Genomic DNA, 11,176 nt, shown 5'->3' with positions numbered 1-11,176 from the left:
CCTCCATGAAAACGGAAGAAGGCCTCCACTTTTAGTACGAGTTTCTCTGCTCATGATTCAGTTTCTAGGGAAAGGGAGATACAGTGTCCTCCCATTAACTAGGGTGTGCTCTGATGCCTTGATTGGTAGGACCTGCAAGACAGTATGCACACTCCCAAGAGGTAAGAAGAAAACCAGGAGAAAGTAAGGTCACAGAGCCCAGGGAGGGGAAGTGGTGACAAAGGCAGTAGCCAGTGTTATCAAAGGCAGCACACGGGGCCAGTCAAACGAGGATGAAGATTTACCCACAAGAGTTAGCGATCAGCAGAGCAGTTTCAGTGTTGAGGCAGGGACAAGAACCAGATGCTCTGGACTGAGGATTTAATGGGAAGAGTGGAGGTGTGGACAGATTTTCTCCTCTGAGAAGTTTGGATAAGAAGAGAAGGCAAGAGATTGGCTCTTAGAGAGGCCGTTGGTGATGGGAAAGACTTGAGTCTCCTATTAAGCTAAGAGGAAGGAACAGAGGAGAGGCACAGGAAAAGATGTCGAAGATAAAGGTAGTCCTGTCAGAGCCCAGGGAGGGAGGATGGAGTGAGGGCCTGGGCAGCAGGGCTGGCCTTAGACAATGTCTTTACCATTGTCATCTGTTCCTTACTGCCCAGAATGTATTATACATCACACGTTCTTACTCTTCACTTGCTTAAGAATATTATTTAACCTCGCTTCAGCCATAAGCTCCTTGAAGGCTGGAATCCTGTCCTTGAAGGCAGAAAAGGAATGGTGCTGCACAGGGAACCGAGAGATGAGAGTTCTAAGACCAATTTGTTTTATCAGACTATGCAAGTGTGCGTGTTACTGATACCCAGGTATAGTGGCCTGGTTTTTAATTTTCTTTCTTTCCTTTTTTTTTTTTTTTTCTTTTTGAGATTTTACTTATTCATTTGAGAGAGAGAATGTGCGTGTGTACTGGGTAGCACAAATGGGGAGAGGGGCGGAGGGAGAGGGAGAAGCAGACTCTCTGTAGAGCAGGGAGCCCCTCGTGACTGGGGTTCAATACTAGGACCCTGAGATCATGACCTAAGACAAAGACAGCCGCTTAATTGACTGAGCCACCCAGGCTCCCCAGTTTTTCTTACAACGTAAAAAGTCTGTAGGTAGGCCATTCAGAGCAGGTACAGCAACTCTGTGGTGTATTTAATATATGAGACTCCTTCTATGTATCCACCCAGCCATCCTTAGCAAGTAACTTTGGAATTCAGGCTTGTCACCTCATAGACTCAAGATGGATGCTTGGTCTCCAGGCATATATCCACATTCGGAGACTGAAGAAGGAAAAAAGAAAGGGAGGAGGAGCTCCTATGTTTGGAAGGCAAAATCTTCCTTCCTGTTAATCCCAAGCAGACTTCTGTTTGCTTCTCGTGACCATCTCTAGCCACATAGGAGCTTACTGCTCTAAACTGTTTCACTGGGGTTTCACTGTATCCTGGCTCCTGGCATCCCTGAATTCCTCCTAAAAGCACCTTCAGGGTTCTTCCTGGGGATTTGCCTTTCTCCACTATGAGAGTCTTAGTGAGAGAGTAAAGTCAGGCGCCTCCTCTCAATATCCAGAGTTCAAGGGGTTCGCAGACACCTTCCCCAGGACAGCTAGAGGACCACACCCTCACTGTGGCCCATCAGGTGTTCTCTCCCAGGACTTTGAGCCACCCATCAAGTGGCCAGAATTTAATCCCCATCCCTGCAGGGGCATTCTGACTAGCCCAGTGATTTCTGCTCAGAGATAATTCCTACAGTTTTCACTTTCAAGCTTCTCAGAGCTGCTTTCTTCCTGTCCCTTTCTAAGCCTGGGTCTTCAACCTTCCTGTATGTTCTGAAGGGCCAACCTTCCCAATAAGCTTAGAACAACAACAAAAAGTCCTAACTGACACTCTAGCCCCATCTCTGACCAGCTGTGTGGGACCGCGAGAAAATCTCCTCACCCCTTTGGGTACTCTCTCCTCATGGAGAAATGATGGGTTGTTCCTAAAGTGTTTTCCATCGTGAACAACCTACTATATGACTTTGACCTCCTTCAGAGGTCTTCTTTGTACCAAGTGGGCCCAGACAGACATCAAAGGCTGAATCAGAGCATTAGCTACAGTGGTAGAATATAAAAGCTCCGTTAGGAAAGATAATTTACAGTGTTGGGGTGCTGGTGCTGGAACATTCTTTAGGTAATTAAGCCTAGGCAGACACTAACCAAAACCCACTCCACTGCCGGTGGCACCAGAGTACTAGGTTTATTTGCTGAATTGGTACCATTTAGTGTTCTCTCACCATAATTTCAAGGGTTCACTTATTATTCTATGACTTCAACTTGATTCTAAGACTGCTTACCTGCACCACTTACAAAAATCTGTTTTTAGGGAGTCTTTGTTTTCCACCTCAAAATCTCTTTGCAGCAGACAAGCATCTGCCTTAAGAAACTTTGGAACACAGGGGAGAGGCCTCTGGACATTCATAGTCTGCACCTTCCAGGAAAAATTAGTTTGTTAGAACGGCAAAGTGGCCCCAGTTTGGCCTTATGTTCTAGCAAAAGCTCATTGCTTAGCCGCATTTAATAATCCATGAAACATTTCTATTAGCTTTAGTGTGTGGGTTGTGCAGCTGCAGAATGGGTAAAAAGAAGTGGGACACAGGAATAAAAAAATATGCAGAAAATGAAAATAAGTGAGATCTTAAATATTTGATCAAGGCCTCTATCTTCAGGTAAGCAGTTACCATCTTGGGCCCTCAAATGCCAACAGAAGCCACAGAACACCGTTCTGAATTATTAAAACTGGGGGACGTTTTTCCTTCTTTATCCTTCTTACTAATTTTAAATGAGTATGTAGCCTTTCAAGCTAGACTTTTCTTAAATATTTAACACAGACAAGGGGTCAAAGACAAAATAGCAAAGGTCCTCACTCCAATACTCACCTGTAATTATGACTCTGATTGAATAATGCATCTCAACCACTTCATTTTATTTTATTTTTCTCACTCTGCTCCAGCAATTCTCTGAGAGGAATCCTATCTGGAGTTGTGGAAAGTGCACATTCTAGAATATTTTTGAACTATATATTTACTGATTTTGTTTATATTTTTTGTTCACTCAATTCAATTGATTGATTCATTCAACAAATATTTATTAAGTACCTATTGGGCATCAGGCACTGTTTGTTCCAAGTGTGGGAATATATCAGAGAACAAAATATATGAAGAGTCAGCTCGTTTACGACTTTATACTTATTTATTACACAAATAATAACTAAAAATCTATTCCCATGACAAACAATAAGCACTATGTATGGGACAGTATGAGAGTGTCTGCTTTTCAGTTAGTGGTCTATTAGAAAGTTGATGAATTGGGCAAGTTCCCTAACCAGTCAGGGGAGTGTAGCATTTTAATCAATGAGAACAGGAGTGCAGTAACTCTGTGATGCAAACAGACCCAGTGTGTCCAAGGGACAACAGCAAACCAAGGAGACCGGAGGCGAGGAATGCCCAGTGGTCATTGTTGGAAGACAATGTCAGGAAGAGTTTGTCAGGGCAGATCTCACGAGACTCTTGGAGGCCTTTGAGAAGAACCTGGAATTTGACCCTGATTATGGTGGAAGCCTCAGAGGACTTTTGAGCCAGGGGCAAATTGGGCACTGTTTCATGTTTTAAAAGGATCACTTTAGTTCAATAGCAATTATGGCTGATGAAGCCAGGTTTGACAAAGTGACAGCTTTCTTGTGGAAGCCTGCTTGAGAGGCTGGATAAGAAAGACTTGGCATTGGCAAATTATCTGCTCACTGCTTGTGAGAAAACACCCATCTTCTGAAGTACTTACAGTGAAAAGTTTGTCCTTGTTGGCCATTTTGAAAGTCCACCAGTCTCTCTCTCTCTTTTTTTTTTTACATGTTACTTTTATTCAGCCAAAACGTTCCCTTTCTCATGAGAGCTCAGAAGTCAAAATTATGGGCTCATCCAGATGCAGAGGCTGACCCAGCTGAAGTCCCATCACAATCTGTGTGAGAGCGGGTTTTCCAGAATGTCCTCAGAACACACTTCTGGACCTGAGAAACTGACTCTCAGCACATTGATTACTGCCCCAAATGCTCCTACTAAAACTTTGTCGTAACACTGTTGTTAGGTGATAGGAGGAAAATGAAGGCTGTGTTACAGCTTGATCACACTGGACGACCACATTTTTTTAATGCCTAGAAATAATTTGAAAAATGTTCAAAAATGAGATAATCTGTCCGTTCCAGTTTTTTTCCCCCTTTAGAGACCTCCCACCTATAGCCTTTACTTGGGTAGAATAATTCTGAGGCCTGTTCTTTACAACTTCTAGAGTTTTCTCACAGGATTAAGCTCCAATCTAGTAGCTGGATTAACAATGCATCCTCTATTGGACTGCCTTTTCTTCCCTCCACTCTTCATCCTTCATTTTTCCCCTGGTTCCTGTATCTCCCAAATAAACCGCTCATCCTTGAATCTTCGTCTCAGGATCTGCTTGCAATGGATCCAAACTGAGATACCCTCTGTGAAATCCTCCTCCTTCCTGAGCCATCATGATCATAGGATTCGGGAGAAATGAAACTTACCAAAAGATGTATTCCCAGTAAACCAATAATTCAGTAGTCTTTCATGCCCTCAAGGAAAGGACTTGACTCTCATCTAGGTATGTATTCCCCTTCTAAAATATTAGGAGCTAATTATCTCTCCAGACCCTCTGAAGAGTTCAGCTCCTCCCCTACTTAGGTTAGAGTAAGCATGGCTATTGTGTGAGGTTCTTACCTCCTACCACGAGGGGACTCTGTTTTGTGCCCAGAAGACAGACTTAGTCTGGAGGAGACTTAGTCTTCTCTGCCCGAGGAAAAGAGTCCCTTGTATGGGGAAGTCACTGTCCAGTGTCCCTCTTGCTCTTTGTGTCCAGGGTCAAGACTGACTCAGCATGACTTAGCCCTAGAATTTTTTTTTTTTTTAATAATCTCTATACCCAACTAGAGCTTAAATTCAAGACCCCAAGATCAAGAGTCACACACTCCACCAACTGAGCCAGCCAGGCACCTTGATTTAGTCTTTAATTATAATCCAATCTATGCTACCATCATGCTACACAGATTCTTAGAAGGCCCTAACCTTTCCCATGAGCCTCCCTCTACTCTGCTAGGAGACAAACTGAGTTACAAATAAGAGAACATCCAAAGGTAATTATACTTGAATTAAAAAAAAAAAAATCTTATATTGGGAATGAATGGCCTTTCTAAGTGTGACACAAAATCCAGAAGCAATAAAAAAGAGAAGAGCATCTAATTTTCATATTCAATAAGTTTAATTTTAATATGTAAAATTTGTGATTTAGGGAAACAAAGTTTTTAAAAATGAAAAAATCCTGCATATGTGGCTATTAAGCCACTTAATCCTCCCCTAAAACTAAATATGGTAGAGATTGTTACCTCCAATTTCAAAGAAGGAAATAGGCTCAAATCGGTAAAGTGGCTTTGCCCAAGGTCACCTTGTAGAGCCACATTTCACACCCTGAGTTGGAGTTACTCCCAAGTCCTCTACCCTCAGCAGCTGGGCAGGGGAAAGAGGAGAGTGAACAGAAAAGAAGAAAGGCAGAGCAGAGGAAGGGGAACGGCTGAGCTCTGAAGAGAGAAGGTGTGTCAGGCAGGGTGGGGACACCATTTCTTACATCTGAATGAAGGGGGAGACCAAGCCTTTTCACCTGAGCACTTACTGGGGGCTAGCTGTGTGCACTGATACAAGAGGGATCATCAGTACTAGCCCTCCTAAAGTGGGGACAGCGAGCAGCTCCAGCTGATCTTGTGGGAGCACTGTAAGGATCTGATGACAGGACAGAGGCCCAGAGCCAGTTTTATAAAACACTCTTCCTACTAAGGTTAAGAACTTGTCACTGATGCTCGGAGAATCTGTGCAGCAATCAGAAAACCTTGATGTAATCCTTGATGCCTCCCCCCCCCCAACTCTAGTTCACACCACTAAGAAATCCTATTGGCAGAAACAGATGAATCTTGACCTTTACCCCATGACCCCTGAGAGGGTTGGGAGTTATGGAGGATTCTGCATGGGCAGAGGAAGACCAGTCACACTGGAGAAGCAAATTCAAGAAGTAAATTATCTAAGAAGGTCTCAGTGATGGGGGTTTTGGAGTATAGGTGAGGTTTGGAGGGCTGAGGTCTGGAGACAATGACCAAGAAAGAATTTTTGAAATGTCTTTGGTGCAAAAAATGTGGTTTTATTAAAGCGTGGGGACAGGAACTGTGGGCCGAAAGAGCTGCTGTATAGGGGTCTTGAGGCGTGGAGTTAAGACTGGGGAGTTGGGGGAAGTAAGGAAAAGGGAGGTTTCAAAGGATTTTCATTTGTTAAAAAATACCTCAGGATACTGGACACCTGGCTATTATCAAGATAAGGTGTTTTTTCCCCTCTGGCAAGGCATTAACCTTAAGATAGCTGGGAGCTTCCCAAAAGAATGTCACAGAGGTCCCACTTGGAAGCAGAGGTTCGGGGGTGGTTGCAGGGTGTCCCCTTCTGATTGTAGGGTGTCTCCTTCTGCTTTGTCCTCAGCTTACTTTCTGTTCCCGCATCATCAAGGATAGAGACCTGAATTCCATAGGTCTCAGGATTTTGCTCATCCCAAATAAATGTTCATTTGCAAGCTTTAATTCCGTAGGCCTTTCTAACATAGCCTTCCTTTCTCCCTGCCCCCACAATTGTATTAGCTGCAGGCCCCAGAAAACCTTCCTCTACTGAAGCCTCGAGGCCTCAGAGTTCACCAGGGCAGGACTTAAGAACAGAGGTGTAAATTTGTCAAGAGAAGGGAAGCAGGGGCACAGAAAGAGAGTAAATCCTCATCTAACATGGCAGAAAGTCAATAGATAAATCAAGAAATCGCTATGTAAGCTTATTTTTTTTAGCGACAAGGGGGTGACAACCAGAAGAACTAAACGGAGGAACTGATACAAAGGGGAGCAAGGGAGAAGGGCTTGTTGCTCTCATTGTAAGAACATTTAGATGACTTTATTTTGTAAACAGTGTTCATGTATTACTTTGATATATCTTTTAATTCTATCTTTTAAAGTAGAGAAATAAAAACAAGAAATAAAACGGAATACAAAACAGGAAAATTACAAGCCAAGAGGCACACAACACAAAAAAAACAGTGGGCGAGAGCAGAGGTGGGGTTCTAGGGTGGGAAGGCAGGCGGGGCTTCGAAAAGGCGGAGCACAGGGCCCGGTCGACCTTAGGGGCCGTCCCCAGCGAGGGGGCGGGACGCAGAGCGGAGTTTTCCTCTGGCTCCGCCCACAGCGGGGCTCCCGGGGAGCGCGGGGTCAAGTTCACCGTAGGGCCCGCCCCGCTTAGCGCGTGGGGGCGGAGCGGCCTTGCCCCCGGGCGGCCTTGTCCCGGGACCGCCCGGCCGCAGAGGGCCTTCCTCGGCCGGAGCAGGCGCCGTCCTGCGCGGTCGTACGGAGCAGGGCTACGCGCGGGCCTGGAGCCCGGGTTCGGTGCGGCGGATTCCCCAGTCCCTCGCAGTCCCCAGAGGCTCACAGAAAGAGAGCCTCTGCGGAGCCCGGACGCGCAGGTAAGCGCCTCCAGCCCGTCCTCAGCCTCGCGGGCGCCGGCCCAGACCTGGGGGCGACAGGTGGCAGCGGGGTGCGGAGCCCGGCAGCTGGCCTGGGTAGGATGGACGCCGGAACGCCTCCCCTGCAGGCTCTTGCGCCTCCTGCTCTCCCCGTAGCGGGGTCAGCCTAAGCCCCAGTACGCCTTCGGCTCCGACCCGAGGCCGGCACACAGGAGTTCGGAACCCACTTGGCCCACTCTGGCAGCGTGCAGATACAAAGACGTGTCCCCACATACGCATCGCGTGCCACCAAGTGCCTACCACTCGGCCAAATGCTGGGCATACGGAGGTGGGCGAGCTCACGTGGTGCTCGCCACGCTGGAGCTCACAGTCTAGGGGGAAAGACCCACAGCGGGGAGATCATCTATAGACATAGTGTAAACGGTGGAACTGCGGAAAGAGCGTGCGGGCGCGGGGCGAGCGTTTAACCGGCGGCCGCCATCTCTGAAGGATACGGGAGCGCCAACTTCAGCCTGAGCCCCACCGTTCCAGAGTGGAGGACAACAGAGCAAACACATTTTGTTAGGAGAGAAGGTGGCTTGTTTGAGGAAAGGAAGGACTGTGGTGCCTGGCTGCAGAGAGCTCGGGGGAAGCCAGTTCCCGAACTTTCCGCTCCCTAAAATAGGAACGCGCCTTCCCATTGAAGATTGAGGTGTTGAATTTACAGGACTCAGCGGTGTTCCAGGGTCAGCCAGTGAAGTACAGGTGAAAACAGGTTTCTGGTTGGAGGAGGACGTTGATCTGGGCTCTAAAGAGAGTGCCTGCCTCTGCGCAAACTCACTTCCCACCTGGAGTCCTCTTACCTTGTGAGTAGGATGTCTCCAACCGCCCGGTCTCTAAAATGGGGTACTGGAAACACTTAAGTAGCACTTCTGACTGGCCCTGAGAGATCAGAGAGAAATCTGACTCAGGAGTTTCGGCCTGTGGGCTTCTGACTCTGGTGTTACTGGGAGTGCCCTCCTACTCCGCCTCACCCTCCTGAGGTGCTCATTTCCCACAAAGCCTCACCTGTTACAGCCAGTTTCCTAAGGCTCCAAAACGTTAAGGCTCCCTCTCCATCAGTTACTTGCTCACTTTCATTGGTGGCATCATCCCCAACAGCTGGGGAAAACGCTCCCCAGAGGCAGTACCCTCTGGTCCCTAGCTGAGGACCTCCAGATCTTGAAATCCCAGGGATTTAGGAGGCGGTTTGGCACTTCAGGGATCACCTGTCAGCCTCTTCGTGTATTTTATTGGCTTGAAATTTCCTAATTCCTTCTTTGGCTTTGTTTACACGGTTGCTGTAAGCTTTAGGATTTGCTGCATGACAACTGGCTGGGAGGCCCAGAGAGTGGGCGAACACAGTTGAGAGAGGAGACTGGCACTGTTTGTGGGTAGTGGTAATAAAAACAGGACAGATGTTAACAGAAGGGTGTGGAGAAAGAGGGAGAGAGGGCTGTCTTTGTGCAGCCACTCTGTTCTCCCTTGCAGACCGTGGCGGTGCCTGCCATGGAGAAGGGCAGGGGGTGGGTGGGGGAGACTGTAGGCCAGGCTGTTGCAGACCTGGGTCCAGATTTTTATTCCTTACTTCCCAGCTCTGTGATGGACCCTGGGCAGGTCACTTATCCTCTGTGCACGCTTCCCAGTGCCTGGCATATAGTTGGCCCTGAAGAAGTAGTCTCTCCCTCTTCTCCTAAAGAACGAAAATAGGAGTAATAATAGTGCCTAGGTCAGAGGATTATTACAGGATTTAATGAGTTAGTGCACCTAAAATACATCAATGCCTAACATGTAGGAAGTTGCTACTGCTGATGCTGTTGTTCTTATTCTTTATTTTGGGTAAAAGTTGGTGAAACCAGGCAGGGGGAGGTGGGTGTGAGGGGGTGGCTTTGAGGGTCTGTGCTGGGTGATTAGCTGAGGAGCTGGGTTATCTGTGGCACTGGTTTTACTGGAAAGCTTCTGCAGGCACCAGAGAGAGGAATGTTCTGCATGATAAAAGGCCCCCGGAAGCCGCAGGAGTTGGAGGTCTTGAAGACTGGCCTTAGAAGCAAAAGCTAAGGGGTAAGGGAGGGGGTGAGGACTAGGGTGAAAAAGATCGAAAGTTGTCTTGTTCACCTCTAACCCACAGCTCCGTGTGGGGTCTCCTGTGAGGGGCTGCCCCTGCCAGGTGCTGCCTCCAACCTTCAGAGGGGTATGGCGATTTCCTGAGGCTGGTGTGGGTGCTGGGGAATGCAGTCTGGTTAATCCTGCATCCAGCAAAGTATGGGGGCCAGAAGAATGGTGCCTGGATGAATGGATGCTTACAAACCCACAAGCAGACTTTTCTGTGTTAAAGTGTGCTGATTAAAAGAAAGGAGTATGAATATGGGCAGAAAAGCAGGTGTTTTCAAGTACTTGCTCCTGGCCAAGTGTTTTCATGTATGTTGCAGCGTTGTGGTGATCCCTGCAGGTTTGGAGTCTGACAGAATTACTTGTGTGACCTCACATGCATCATAGAAACTCTCAAACGCCCAGTTTTTGCATTTGGAATCTGGAAATCATTGGTAGCTGGAGTGCAGGGATACAGGAGTACCTGGCTCTGGGGGCGGGGGGAATCCCAAACAGACAGGTTCGGCCCTCACTGCTGGCAAAATCCAAAGGCAGAGGGACCAGTGGTGGTGAAACAGGAAAGGAATTTATTTCAGTGAGGTTAGGACCAGGGAGCCAGCAGACTGACATCTTAAAGGTTGTGGACGAAGTGCCAAAACGACTTCCGGGCTTATGTAAGGAAAAGGTGGGACAAAGGTCAGTGAGTATAGGAAGGTGGGCTGTGAAGGTCAGGTTGATTGGGGCCTTAGGGTCAGCCCTGGGGGCCTTGCTGGCTCAGGGCAGCTGTTCTGGTTTGAGGGGGTAGTTTTCAGTTCCCACCAGGGATGCTTTCCTGCAGGGTCTCTTGCCTAGTTAAGAGATGTGCTGGGGAGAAGAAGTTAATTAGGAAGCTTGAGGTGGAAAGGGAAGAGATGAAGCCCTCTCTCAGTAGTGTGAACTCCCAGGGCTGTGAGGAGTATTACTTACGGTGGGAATGCTCCTCGTAGGAGGTGCTGTTCTGGTGCTCAGACTCCCGGTGGGGTGAGTGCTCAGCAGTATAATAGTTGCTGTTATTATTACCGTATTTATCAGCCCTCCAAATGATCTCCGCTGTGATGTGGAAACAGAAGGCTGAAGACACAGAGGGGTGGCGTTGCTTTTGAACTCAGCCCCTTCTGGAAGCAAAGACTCTCTGGAGACAGGAACCAGACAACTCTTGTGAAATTAAGTCAACTTTATGTGCATTTCATTCATTACTTAAAGCACTTGAATATGTGAAATCTTAAAAGGAAAAAACCCTGCAAAATGATAATTTATGTGCCTTTCAAGTTCAGGTATTTTATCATCGAGATAAATCTTCCGTGCCTCTATGTAAAACCACTTTGGGCTGTCGAAGCTCTTAAATAAAGTGGCTGGTCCTGACCAGTGTCTGTCTTTGCTCGTTTATCACGGTTCCCTGGTGAAGACAGACGGATCCCATCTTGCAGGGCAGGCCACAGG

The 11,176-nt window shown here is 47.4% G+C and overlaps 1 protein-coding gene across 6 annotated transcripts in view; it reads left to right on the top strand.

Moving 5' to 3' along the window:
• Positions 1–7,324: 7,324 nt before the first annotated feature.
• Positions 7,325–11,176, top strand: part of NMNAT3 (nicotinamide nucleotide adenylyltransferase 3) — a 124,945-nt gene continuing 121,093 nt past the window's right edge. For 2 of the 6 annotated variants that reach the window (XM_032334673.1, XM_032334658.1), the window contains exon 1: positions 7,611–8,436. The gene's annotated coding sequence lies outside the window, so the exon portion shown is untranslated. The other 4 variants (XM_032334697.1, XM_032334667.1, XM_032334649.1 and 1 more) reach the window with 4 other exon arrangements.

This window comes from Mustela erminea, chromosome 1 (genome assembly GCF_009829155.1).
Source record: "Mustela erminea isolate mMusErm1 chromosome 1, mMusErm1.Pri, whole genome shotgun sequence".
Taxonomy (NCBI): domain Eukaryota; kingdom Metazoa; phylum Chordata; class Mammalia; order Carnivora; family Mustelidae; genus Mustela; species Mustela erminea.
Note: the sequence above shows the minus strand (reverse complement) of the source record. Positions and strands in the feature narration are given on the sequence as shown.